The following is a 12,445-nucleotide window of genomic DNA, read 5'->3' on the forward strand; positions in this document are numbered from 1 at the left end:
AGTCTAATTTTCCATCATTTCTCATGGTTTTCGTACCCATACAAATGGCGTCTGTGGAGTTTGACTGCCAAAATATGAAACATGTTTGTTTTGCACACGCTTAGAGATTTCAGCATAGGATTGGACACCTCTAGCTCCAGACAGAAGTTCTTAAAGGGTATAGAGGAAACCCTATCTAAAATGAAAAACCAAAACATTAAAGATTTTACTGGCCAGTCAGTACCATATCCTCGCTCTAGGGTTAAGAGAAAATGTTCAAGGAATAAGTGTTTATCCTGTTGGGAGACTGTTTCTGGATTATCCTAGAGAGTGCAGAAATTCCATCTGTCTGCATTTCAGCAGCTGCAGTGCCTCAGAAAAATTATAGCATTCCCTACAATATGGTTCTGATGATTCCTGGGGAAATGTACCTGAAAGCTCAATATTAAATAGCTCCTAACATCTAGGTTTCATCTTTAAGACCCTATATATTTTATTCCAATAAAGCCATCCTTGTGTATGGTTAATCCAATCTGGATCAAATTTAAAACATGGCATTGCATGCATTGCTTTGATTATCAATATTCCATGTCTTGGCTGATTCAGCAGAAACTGACTTCTTTTGTGTGGTTCCTCAGTTGGCGTTGTGGCTGTCCATGGCTTTAGGACAATGAAAATTATTTCTTTATTCTTATTCTTTCTTTGGAAGTTCTTTGGACTTGTACAGTTTCATTAATCAAAATTACTTTTGGAAAATTCGGATAGCTTTGTACATTCTGTTTGATTTCTTCCTAACCTATATTCAGAATTTCTACTTTTCTTGGTGTAAAACTGTTCCATTAGCAAGCCATTGCAGACACCCCTCATTTAGAATTACCAAAGAGCCCCATAAAGTACACAGGTAGCACTTCTATCACAACATCCTCGAGGTAAGTGGTAGTCTACAAACAGAAGAATTAGAGGAGTATCAAACCCGACTAGTATCCATGAGGATGTAGGTTCAGTCCCTGGCTTTGCTCAGTGGATTGGGGATCCACTGTTGCCATGAGCTGTGGTGTACGTTGCAGACGTGGCTCAGATCCCGCATTGCTGTGGCTGTGGTGTAGGCCGGCAGCTGTAGCTCTGATTCGACCCCTAGCCTGGGAACCTCCATATGCCATGTGTGCAGCCCTAAAGAGAGAGAGAAAAAAAAAAAAAAAAAAGAGGAACAAGAGGGTCATGTGGTTAAGACAATTGCCCAAAGCCATGTAGCTAGGAAAAAGAGACAAATGCGCCAGAATTATGATGTCCAGGCTCCAGGCCCAATCATCCACACTGTACCCACTCCTGTTTCTAGTACACAGGCAGCTGATATGTGCTCGGTTTAAGAGTACCAGCTTCAGGGGAAAATACAAATGTGTCTTTATTTTTCTCTCTAAACAAAAGAGAAATGTCTGTCCTTCAGGGGAACTGGGCCAGATGAGATGAAATTCCATGTGAGCTCTTGGTTTTTTGGAGAACACCCTAAGAGAGCTCTTAATGAGTTTCTGGAGAGATTTTTCAACTATGAATTTCACTATCTTATAGCAATCATCTTGCAATATAGCCTTTAGACTGAGATCTTAAGATGATAATGGGAGGTTCCCTGAGGTGAAGTCACGCTATTCCAATCTTGACACCATTTTCACTAACATCATTGGGTAATTCTTCTTTTTTTTTTTTTTTTTTTTTTTTTTTTTTGTCTTTTTGCCATTTTCTTGGGCCGTTCCCACGGCATATGGAGGTTCCCAGGCTAGAGGTCCAACCAGAGCTGTAGCCGCCGGCCTGTGCCAGAGCCACAGCAACGCAGGATCCAAGCCATGTCTGCAACCTACACCACAGCTCATGGCAATGCCAGATCCTTAACCCACTGAGCGAGGCCAGGGATCGAACCCAAAATCTCATGGTTCCTAGTCAGATTCGTTAACCACTGAGCCACAAAGGGAACTCCTCATTGGGTAATTCTAAGAAGTATATATTGGACTTTAAATCAATAGCAGATTTTTTTTTTGGTCTTTTTCGGGATGCACTTGTGGCATATGGAGGTTCCCAGGCTAGGGGGCTGATAGCCGCTGGCCTACACCACAGCCACAACAATGCCAGATGTGAGCCACATCTGCAACCTATACCATAGCTCTTGGCAACACTGAATCCTTAACCCACTGAGTGAGGCCAACCTGTGACCTCATAGATACTAGTCAGATTCATTTCCCCTGAGCTATGACAGGAACTCCAAATCAATGGCAGATTGATCAATGAACAATTAACTTATTAACTGGACAAATATTTACTATCTACTATGTGCCAGGCATTACCCTAGCCATAATTATATATACTGCAGTAAAGAAAACAAAAATACAGAGTTCCTGTCATGGCACAGTGGAAACAAATCTGACTAGGAACCGTGAGGTTGTGGGTTCAATCGCTGGCCTCGCTCAGTGGGTTAACGATCCGGTGTTGCTGTGAGCTGTGGTGTAGGTTGCAGCTGAAGCTCGGATCTGGCACTGCTGTGGCTCTGGCACAGGCCGGCGGCTACAGCTCCGATTAGACCCCTAGCCTGGGAACCTCCATGTGCTGTGGGTGCAGCCCTAAAAAGGACAAAAAGACAAAAAAAGAAAAGAAGAAAAAAAGAAAAAAAAATACTTCCCATCTTCATGTAGGATGAAGTCTAGTGATCATTATCTGATAAAGACACTTTTATTTACTAAAGATGAGTCACCACCAAAGCTACTTCCATTTATATAGGTGATAATTAGTTAATATTAATGCAACAACAGCAGTATACAAAGATACACTGCCTAAGACACTAGTTTCCATGTTCAAGTGATGAGGACTATTATGAATCACCTGGATTCAGAATCGCATGGATTCTGAAAAGTATATACTCCTGATGATGATCAGCTCTTTTCAGTCTTCTTGTTTCTGACAACAGACTGCTGAAACACTACTTATAGCCTGAAATGACCTTTAAGTTTTCTGCATCTGCTTCCAACCCTCTCCGTTCTGCCTGTATATTATGCGCAGCATTTACGTGGCAAATGCTTTTGTTATTGGGCTTGTTAACTTGTAGTCTTTTTCAGAAACTACTCACCAATTGCTGACTGCATAGCATCCTCATTCATCATGTCTTTGAGTCCTTGTTGGAAGTCTAAAGCTCAAGTTCAACTCTACCTCTGAAGAGAAAGTCAGCCTGGCATCAGAGCATATACTGAGAGCCTCCCAGCCCTTCAGTCTACATACTGCTCAAAATTAAGTGACTATAAGCCACTATTGCTCTTACCTTTTATAAAGTTATTTGAGCATATGAAAAAGAGTGAGTAAAATCTCTTAGCAGCTGATACAAGAATACTTCTTGGAGAAAGCGTTGTATCTTTGGGCATGACAGGTTGATAAAAGGATTGAAATGAAAGATAAGAGGGCAGAGAGCAGAAAGAAAATGCAAAGGCGTGCTCAAGGAATTAAACTTGATCTTTACTCTGCCTTCGAAGTTGCATTAACTGGAAGGCCCTTCCTTTGGTTGAACATCAAGATGTTCGGAGTGGGTATGGATAGAGCACAGAAAGCTCTGTATGAAAGGAGTGAGGAATGCATGGGCATTCTCATGGGAGATCAATAAAAAAGTTGGTTGAGTCCCTCTGAGGACAGTAGAGAGAAGACTCTTTGGGGAAAAACAAATATCTACAGGAACATTTCAAGTGGTTTTTGGAGCAATGGGAGGTATAATCCCTTTAGGATCACACCTGCCATATGGAATCAACAAAGCTTATGTTGCTCTAATTTTTTTTCACTCACTGATTTAATCAATGTGGCACTCTTCTAAGAGCTTGAATACAGGATAGATCCCTTGCTTTGTGGAGATTATATTCTAGGGAGACAAACAATATCATTGAACATAATAAATAGAAAATGGTTACACATAGGTCAGAAGGTATCAAGTGCTATAAAGAAAAAAATTGTACATCCACACACACACACACACACACACACACACACACACACACACACACACATTTCTTTTCTTATATTATCTTCCATTATGGTCTATCCCAAGCTATAGTTCCCTGTGCTATACGGTAGGACCTCATTGCTTATCAGTTTATCTATTTCAAATATAATAGCTTGCATCTACCAACCCCAAACTCCCAGTCCATCCTATTCTCTCCTCTCTCCCACCTGGCAATGACAAGTCTGTTCTCCATGCCTGTGAATCTGTTTCTGTTCTGTAGATAGGTTCATTTTTGCCACATTTTAGATTCCACATGTAAGTGATATTGTATGGCATTTGCCTTTCTCTTTCTGACTTACTTCACTTAGTATGAGAATCTCTAGTTGCATCCATGTTGCTGCAAATGGCATTATTTGATTCTTTTTGATGGCTGACTAGTGCTTCATTGCATATATGTACCACATCTTCTTAATCCATTCATCTGTCAATGGGTATTTAGGTCATTTCCATCTTGGCTATTGTGAATATTGCTGCTATGAATATAGGGGTGCATGTATCTTTTCGAATTATAGTTTTGCCCAGATTTATGCCCAGGAGCGGGATTGCTGGATCACATGATAATTCTATCTAAAAACAGTTAGTTTTCTGAGGAACTTCCCTACACTGTTTTCCATAGTGTAGATGCATTTTGAAAGCAGATCATTTTGTTGTGCTGTAGAAATTGGCACAACATTGTAAATCAACTATACATTTAAAAAAATAATTCTGAACCAAAAAAGAAAGAAAGAAAGAAAAATAAAGTAGAGCCAGGAGGGTGTCCTGGCCCATTCAATGAAAGTTGCAAGGGAAAGACAAGGGCCAATGATGGCTTCAAGTTTCCAATCAGCCAGAAGATAGGAACTGCCATCTGCTGAGATGCAGAGGGCTACTGGAGGAGCAGGACCATGGGGGGAAAGAACCAGGAGCTACAATTTGGTCATGCTGAGTCTGACATATGCAGTAGACGCCCAGGTGGAAATGCTGAGGAGACAGCTGGATATGTAAGTTCAAAGTCCAGGAAAGAGGACAGGACTACAAACAATAAATGTATGAGTCAACAGAAAATCAAGTTAAAGCCCGTGTTCCTGGATGAGATCATGAGGGGAACAAGTAGTGAAGAGTTAGATGGTGCCGAGAAGACAGATGAGGGCTGAACCATTAAACTCCATGTGTGACACCTAAGGGAAGAGAGGAAGCCAGCCAAGAGACTGAGCAGGAGCAGCCAGGGTGGTAGGACACCCAGCAGGTGTGTTGTCCTGGAAGCCAAGTATAGGAAAATGCACCAAGAAGGAGGAAGTGATCAGCTGTGCCAGAAGCTGTTGATATGTCAGGTAAGATGAAACTGAGACATGAACAGCTGGTAAGAGCAGTTTCATGGAGCAGTGAGGACCAGAGTCTGATGGAGTATGTTTAAGAGGGGATGAAAGAAACAGCACCGAATGGAAGGACAACTCCTGTGCTGCAGAAGAGAATAGATAAATGGGGCAGCAGATCCCAAGTGAGGTGGAGTAAAAAGAAATGTGGTTTTTAATGTTTTTGCATGAGTGTATTCTTGGTGGGGGGGGATGAAGGGCTATTAAGTTATGCCTGTAGTTTGGCTCAGGTCAAATAAATGATGACCACGCCTGGAGATACAGGAGTTTGGGGATAGAGGATATATGTATGGAGGAATATATATATGACTCGGCCATTGTGCTGCACAGTAGAAACTGACAGAACACTGTAAATGAACTCTAATGGAAAAAAATGATAAAAATAAATAAGTACATAAATAATAAGTAACTAAATAAATAATGATTCCTGTCTTGGATCTACCTGTCCCTTTAATCCCATCACTACAATGTGACTTCCTTTGAAAAAGTCTATCATATAAGGTGAGAAATCCTTCTCATTCTCTTCTTCCTCTTCTTCGTCATCTACTAGACATCTATTAAACCTGGGGCACCTGTGCCAGTCACTTCCGAGAGCACTGGTGCTCAAGACCAGTTGTGGGTGCTGACAAACAAATAAACCCCTGTGATTTTATGACTCACATGATCTGTATGAGCAGAAGATATGTATTTATTGCTTATTCTCTCTCCCTTCTAGAATGCAAGCTCCTTGAGAGAAGGTACCTTATCACTTTTTCTCGCTGTTGTATCTCTAGACTAGAATGGAATTAAATCCTTGTGAAATGCGTCAATGAAGACGAGAATACAGTGTCCAGCAGGACTACATGATCACTCCTACTTCTTGGTCCCTCATGTTCAAAGGCAATAAATATCTTACAATTGTATTCTTTTCATTGCTAGAGGAATAAATGGTTGATGAAATATAACAGTTGCTCTGCTTATCTTCCCCACTGACCTGTGATGATATGCCTAACATTCTTCCATCACCTACACCCACAATACCCATTCCTTGGGTTGAAATGGTAGCTTTGAGATGAACTCTAGGATACCAAGAAAAGGGACACTGGGGCAAATCGTGGGTTAAGCGGGTATCTTGAGTCCCCTACTCTAATTCAACCAAAGAGCTCTACGATTATCTGCTATTACATTTGAGTCTGTGTAAAATATCCTTTGAGAATGGGTCTCTGCTGCCCCAAACAAGTTGGAAAACCCCTTCGACCCTTCAGATTTTAAGTGTTCAGTTAGTCTAAGAGAGCTTACATTTTAATTCATTTTCTTGGCAAGGAATACTTAGCTCTGAATATAATTACAGACTGTTTAGCTTTCCATTATATAAATAAAATGGGATGAAAGAATGGCAAGCAAGATGAGTAACTTCTGAAGTGGCACGGGCCTCGTAGAGGAGGGGTTCAGAAAGTCTAAACCAGGAGAATAAGTGTGAAGAGGAGAGGTCTAGAGCCACAATGAGCTGTGAAGGGCCCCATGTGAAGGTGCCGTGGGTGTGGCTCCAACTCCAACACACTCCAGGGTAAGAAATGCCACCTGGCTTTATTTGTCTAAATCAAATAAATCCACACTTCCCCACTCAAAAAGGTAAAAAGAACTATTATTCAGGCATTTTGGGCATGGGGGTCTCTCCCTCCCTAAGGATCCAAGGGAAGAACTGAAGAAGAGGCTTAGCTTTCAGTTCCTCAGAGAATCAGAGGGGCTTCTGATTCTAAGCCTTTGGGATTTATGGGCTTATATGGTAGCCAGAATGCTCCATCATGTCTGTGCCATGCCACGGTCACACCAGGTCACGCCAGAGCCGTGGGTCCCCATGTAGCTTTCCTGGTTGCTCCATGCAGCCATTTCTCTCTGAGACCCTGCCTCTTCCCCTAAGCTAGTGCTCACAGGTTCTTGCTATGGGAGGGACGTGCCAAGGTCCAGCCCCCTTCCAAGTTTTGGGGGATGACTTCTCTGCCCCCTGCTTCCACCTCTACCCTGTAAACCCTTCCCCCACGCACCCTACCCCAGATGATGACACAAGCTCTGCTCGATCCTTCTCTCCCTTTTCAGAGATTACAAAGATGATAAGACACATATTTTATGTCTTAACAAATTGCTCCATCACACAGATTTTTTTCAGTCACTGCAGATGAAGCAAATGACTCTATTAGCACCTTGCAACATCTCTGTTCCAAGGTAGTAGAGGGTAGGCAGCCAGTAATGCCTGTTGCATAAGACGCACTTAAAGAGCCCTTAGATAGTCTAAAAATAGAAATGCCACAATGACTTCCTCTTTTATGATCTGTGGTGACCATCTTGCTACAAAGACAAAGTAAAACCAGTCGCCTTAATACAGTCCAACTCTTTGGTTCCAAGTCCCTCAATGCCTATTATATAACATGATTTTGTTTTGTTTTGTTTTGATTTTTAGGGCTGCACCCATGGCATACGCAAGTTCCTAGACTAGGGGGCAAATCCGAGCTGCAGCTGCCGGCCTATGCCACAGCCACAGCCACAGCCACACCAGATCTGAGTCACGTTTGTGATCTACACCACAGCTCATGGCAACGCCGGATCCCTGACCCACTGCGAGAGGCCAGGGATGGAATCTGCACCCTCATGGATACTAGTTAGATTCAGTTCTGCTGCGCCACAACAGGAACTCCTATAACATGTTTTTAATAGTGAGAAACTATCACTGTCAACCCATGCCCAAAGCAAATTCAAAAAAACTCCCCCAATTAAATGTCCTCAAGACTAAGCTACTCCTTGACTCATTTTTTTTCCCCCTCTGAAATAAAGCTATGCTTTGATTCAGTGGAAACTTTGCCAGCTGGCCTTCAGCTTAAATTTCTAAAAGGAAGAGTTAAGTATACTTATTGCCTGTCTGACAGCTTGATGGAAGACCTATCATTCTATAGCAAAATCAGTCATTATAGAATTATCCAAAAATCACTAGTAGGAAACAAGAATAGATTTATAACTGGTGGCACTCTGATAGGAGAGGGATGGAAATAGAGTTTAGAAAGCAGTTCCATGTCATCATTCAACATCTCAAGTAAAATCACAGGATAAAATAGAGTTAGACAAAACCCTGCCTGGTAGATTTTAAATCCAATGAGACGGGATAAAGGAAAGAGCGGAGTAAAAAGCAGGAAGTCAAGCTTTAGGGTTAAAGACTGCCAGTAATAGACTACCAAGAAGAAGTCAAAACTAACTTTCTTTCTTTCTTTCTTTCTTTCTTTCTTTTTTTCTTTTTTTCTTTCTTTCTTTCTCTCTCTCTCTTTCTTTCTTTCTTTCTTTCTTTCTTTCCTTTCTTCCTTCCTTCCTTCCTTCCTTCTTTCTTTTTTCTTTTTTTCTAGGGCTTCACCTGTGGCATATGGAAGTTTCCAGGCTAGGGGTCAAATCAGAGCTGCAGCTACTGGCCTATTCCACAGCCACAGCAACACCAGATTCAAGCCATGTCTGTGACCTACGCCGCAGCTCATGGCAATGCCATATCCTTAACCCACTGAGTGAGGCCAGGGATCCAACTTGCATCCTCATGGATACTAGCTGGGTTCATTACTACTAAGCCACAATAGGAAATCTGAGAAGTTTAAACTTTTTAAAAAAGAAATCTCTATTCATTCAACAATTGAGAGAAAGAGCGAGAAGGCAGGAAATTTTTTAAAATGAGAATAACAACTTCCTATCAGGAATTGTCTAATTAAAAGAATATACTAGTTTTACTATCTCATAATTTAGGGTCTAAAAGTCTTAAATAGGACAATGAAGCAATTTTGTCAAAAACTGTTGGAAAACAAGATGTCAGGACTCTGTTACTTATCATTTCCTGCAAATAAGTGCAATAACATAAAGTTTTTGAAAAGCATGGACAATTTAGAAACTACATATTTGTACTTAACCCTCTCGACAGGGCTTAGTATCTGGCAGGCAGAGATTCTGAAATTCAGAGTAATTACACAAACATTTAAGCTGGGGGGGGGGTGCTACTTTCAGGATTTGCTTTAGGAAATAAAAATTTTACTTTCTAAATAAATCATTCTTATTTATTTGTACCTTAAAGTATTTTTGAGACTTTCTCCAAGTCTAAGCCTGTCTCAAATGATATTTTGCAATTATTCACTATGAATCATAAAATGATAATGATGGCACAATACACTTAGTACTCTTGACAAATTTCAAACATATGTTGAAAGTTTTCTATTAAGTGCTAATACATGCATAGAAACATAGGAAAAATAAAGGAGATATACATGACTTGAAAAGTAACATATACATATGGTAGTATCGAAAAAGCTATATATATTAACAGTTTTTCAGACCTTTATTAAATGTGTAATGCAATTACAACATCTATAGAAAGGCATAGAAGAAAGATGAACAAAGAAAAATCATGTTTGAAGAGCCATTCCATGGCATTTTTCTTATTTGTTGGGCTATACAAGTTGGACTGATATCATTTTATAAGTCTACAGTTTATGAATTTCATTTTCAACTCAAACCAAATTTATTTTTAATCCCAGTGTCTTTTATTTTTGTCCATTTATTGACAATCTAAAACCTAGAATAAATTGTCTATGACTTGGCAGTACTGTATAGCCTGAGACCCAAAAAGAGAATAGACATATTTAGAATTTACTGTGAAAAGAACTTTGAAAGAATATCTTTCAAGAGTAGATTACAGTTCTACCCTCATGTCTAAAAATTCACTTCCAATTCCATGAAGACAGCGCCATGTTACTTTCCCACGTATTCTCTCTTGTTAATTACTGTAACAGAGTATTCCCAAACATCATTCTTAAAAATTCACCGATCTTCAGTACATTGCAGCATCTCACCTATCTTCTAGATCAGGGAGACAGTAGCTGGATGCCAAGATTCTGAAGCCCTAAATTAGAACCCTGTCCACAACCCTCTGTACTTTCCATCTTCCTAATGGATCATAACAATCCCCATTCACCTGTCCCCATGCAGTAAGCCATGAGGACAGCACAAATTCCACTGCATGGGTCAAGGCAGAATTGGGAAAACCTAGATACTTCTGGCACCTGATCCTTCAAGCTTAAACTGTCCCCAAATAATCGGGTAGCTTCACTTCTAAATGCTATTGTGATTAAAAGAAAATTAGTTCATAAACATTCATCCTAATATCCATAATGATATTGATTGGGTCTATGGACAAGAAAAACAATCATTCACAATAATGACCCTGAGATGTCAAAATAAAAGTCGGTCTGTAGAAAAAGTCCAGACTTGGATTTAAACTAAGCTATTTGTGCTGATTTGAGCAAGCTGTTTAAACCTTCAGGGCTTTAGTTTCCTTATCTGAATTCCACCTGCTTTGGAGTTGTCTTTATCAGTAATTGATATAAAGCACCTGGCACCAGATCACATAAAGCCCACTATGTCCTGCTTATTAAGACTGGAAAATACATAATTCACTTTTGAAAGAGGGCCATCAAGTGTATAAAACTGCCTTGTGCTTAAAGGGTCAACCTGAAAATAATTAGAGCATCCTATTCTCCAACCTTGTAGTTAGAAGCAGGCAGCCTACTTAAGATCTGGAAAATGGGGGCAATTGGATTCTTTGTAACAACCAAGATAATCTGGGAAGAACAAGTCTGAAAAGATCAACACACACAGGAACCAATATAACCGCATCGAGGGATAGAATTCCTAACTTTTCTTTGGCTCAGAGACAAAAAAGGAAGTCAATTGCTCCAGGAAAGTTGACTTTTCCTGTTAAATCGTTTGTGTCCTGTTAAATGATTTACATGCTGGTGGAACACAGAGGTCCGGAGTTCTCTCTCCCATGCTTCCTCCACGTTTCTATTCTGCATGCCCTTCACAGCTCAGCTACATAAAATCTCTCCTAGTATCCCTGGTTACCAGTATTATATGTAACAAAGGCACACAGACCAAACTCGACATGGAAAAATCAACCTCGCCTGAAACTAAATATAAGTACAATTTAATTAACTTGCATTCCAGAGGCATAGCTGCCAACTTACTGAGACTGAACTAGGTACACAGCACCCAAAGGCTCAGAGGGAGAGGGAAAATATTACTCTTCTCCCCCACCCCCAGACTCCACAGGCTTCATATGTTCCTTTGTACCAGTAAGCAGGAATAATGTCCTCTGTATACAAGATACAGGGATCCAACTAGGGAGACATATACTGAAAGAAGGCAGGAAGCAGAGAGAGGTAATGAGAGGCTGAAGTTTCAGGAAAGATACAGGAACTAGACATGAATGGCAAATTATCTGGCATCCAAGTCAGCTCTGAGTCAAGTAGGGGAAGGTCTACTTAATCCCTGAAAGGGGAAAAGACATTGCTGCAGATAATGGAAAGTCAGAATCAATGTCCCTGACACTATGAACTCCCAGGACTGCAATGAGGACCGTCACGGAGTCTCATCTAGAAATATGCCACGGATCAGCCTTATGTGTTTAAATCAGTCCGGGGAAACTTTATAGCACAAGGGTTGGCCAGTGGTGCGTGGGTTAGGGGACTGAGCTCAGGAAAGGGGGTGATGCCCCTGGGAAAAGGTCCATTTGTTCCCATTTGACATAAGGGTAGGGAAGACGTGGTTTTCAGGCAGGAGCACGAGATGGCAGCCACACTCAGCACCGGAAAGAAGTCAGGAGAGGGAGGGAGTGGGAGGGATCGGGAGCTTGGGGTTATCAGATACAATTTAGAATAGATTTACAAGGAGATCCTGCTGAGTAGCATTGAGAACTATGTCTAGATATTCATACTGCAACAGAACAAAGGGTGGGGAAAAAAATGTATACATGTAAGAGTAACTTGATCCCCATGCTGTACAGTGGGAAAAATAAATAAATAAATTTTTAAAAACCTTAAAAAAAAAAAATTCAGCCCGAGACCCTCACCACGTGAGAGGGGGTGGAGAGGCACAGGGACTCCAGCTGGGAGACTTCTTGCCTCTAAAGGACATCCTCAGCTTGGGTCTGTATCTGGGTAAATCTGAAATCATGAAATCGCACTTCTGCGATTATTACTACAGAGAATTAAAGTCTTTCCCAGCAGATGCCTGCTTGTATCTTTAGCACATT

The 12,445-nt window shown here is 40.9% G+C and overlaps 1 protein-coding gene and 1 long non-coding RNA gene across 19 annotated transcripts in view; one reads left to right on the top strand and one right to left on the bottom strand.

The window, feature by feature from the left end:
• CORIN (corin, serine peptidase) overlaps positions 1 to 12,445 on the bottom strand; it is a 297,345-nt gene that overhangs the window by 128,847 nt on the left and 156,053 nt on the right. The window lies entirely within an intron of this gene.
• Positions 5,080 to 6,299, top strand: LOC102166909 (uncharacterized). Its single transcript, XR_304835.4, has 2 exons — positions 5,080 to 5,313; positions 6,071 to 6,299. It is a non-coding gene; the product is annotated as an uncharacterized LOC102166909 (long non-coding RNA).

Source organism: Sus scrofa, chromosome 8 (genome assembly GCF_054392235.1).
Source record: "Sus scrofa isolate SSC_HxYL_T2T_F1_AM1 chromosome 8, Sscrofa_HxYL_maternal_Yorkshire_Landrace_v2.0, whole genome shotgun sequence".
Lineage (NCBI taxonomy): Eukaryota > Metazoa > Chordata > Mammalia > Artiodactyla > Suidae > Sus > Sus scrofa.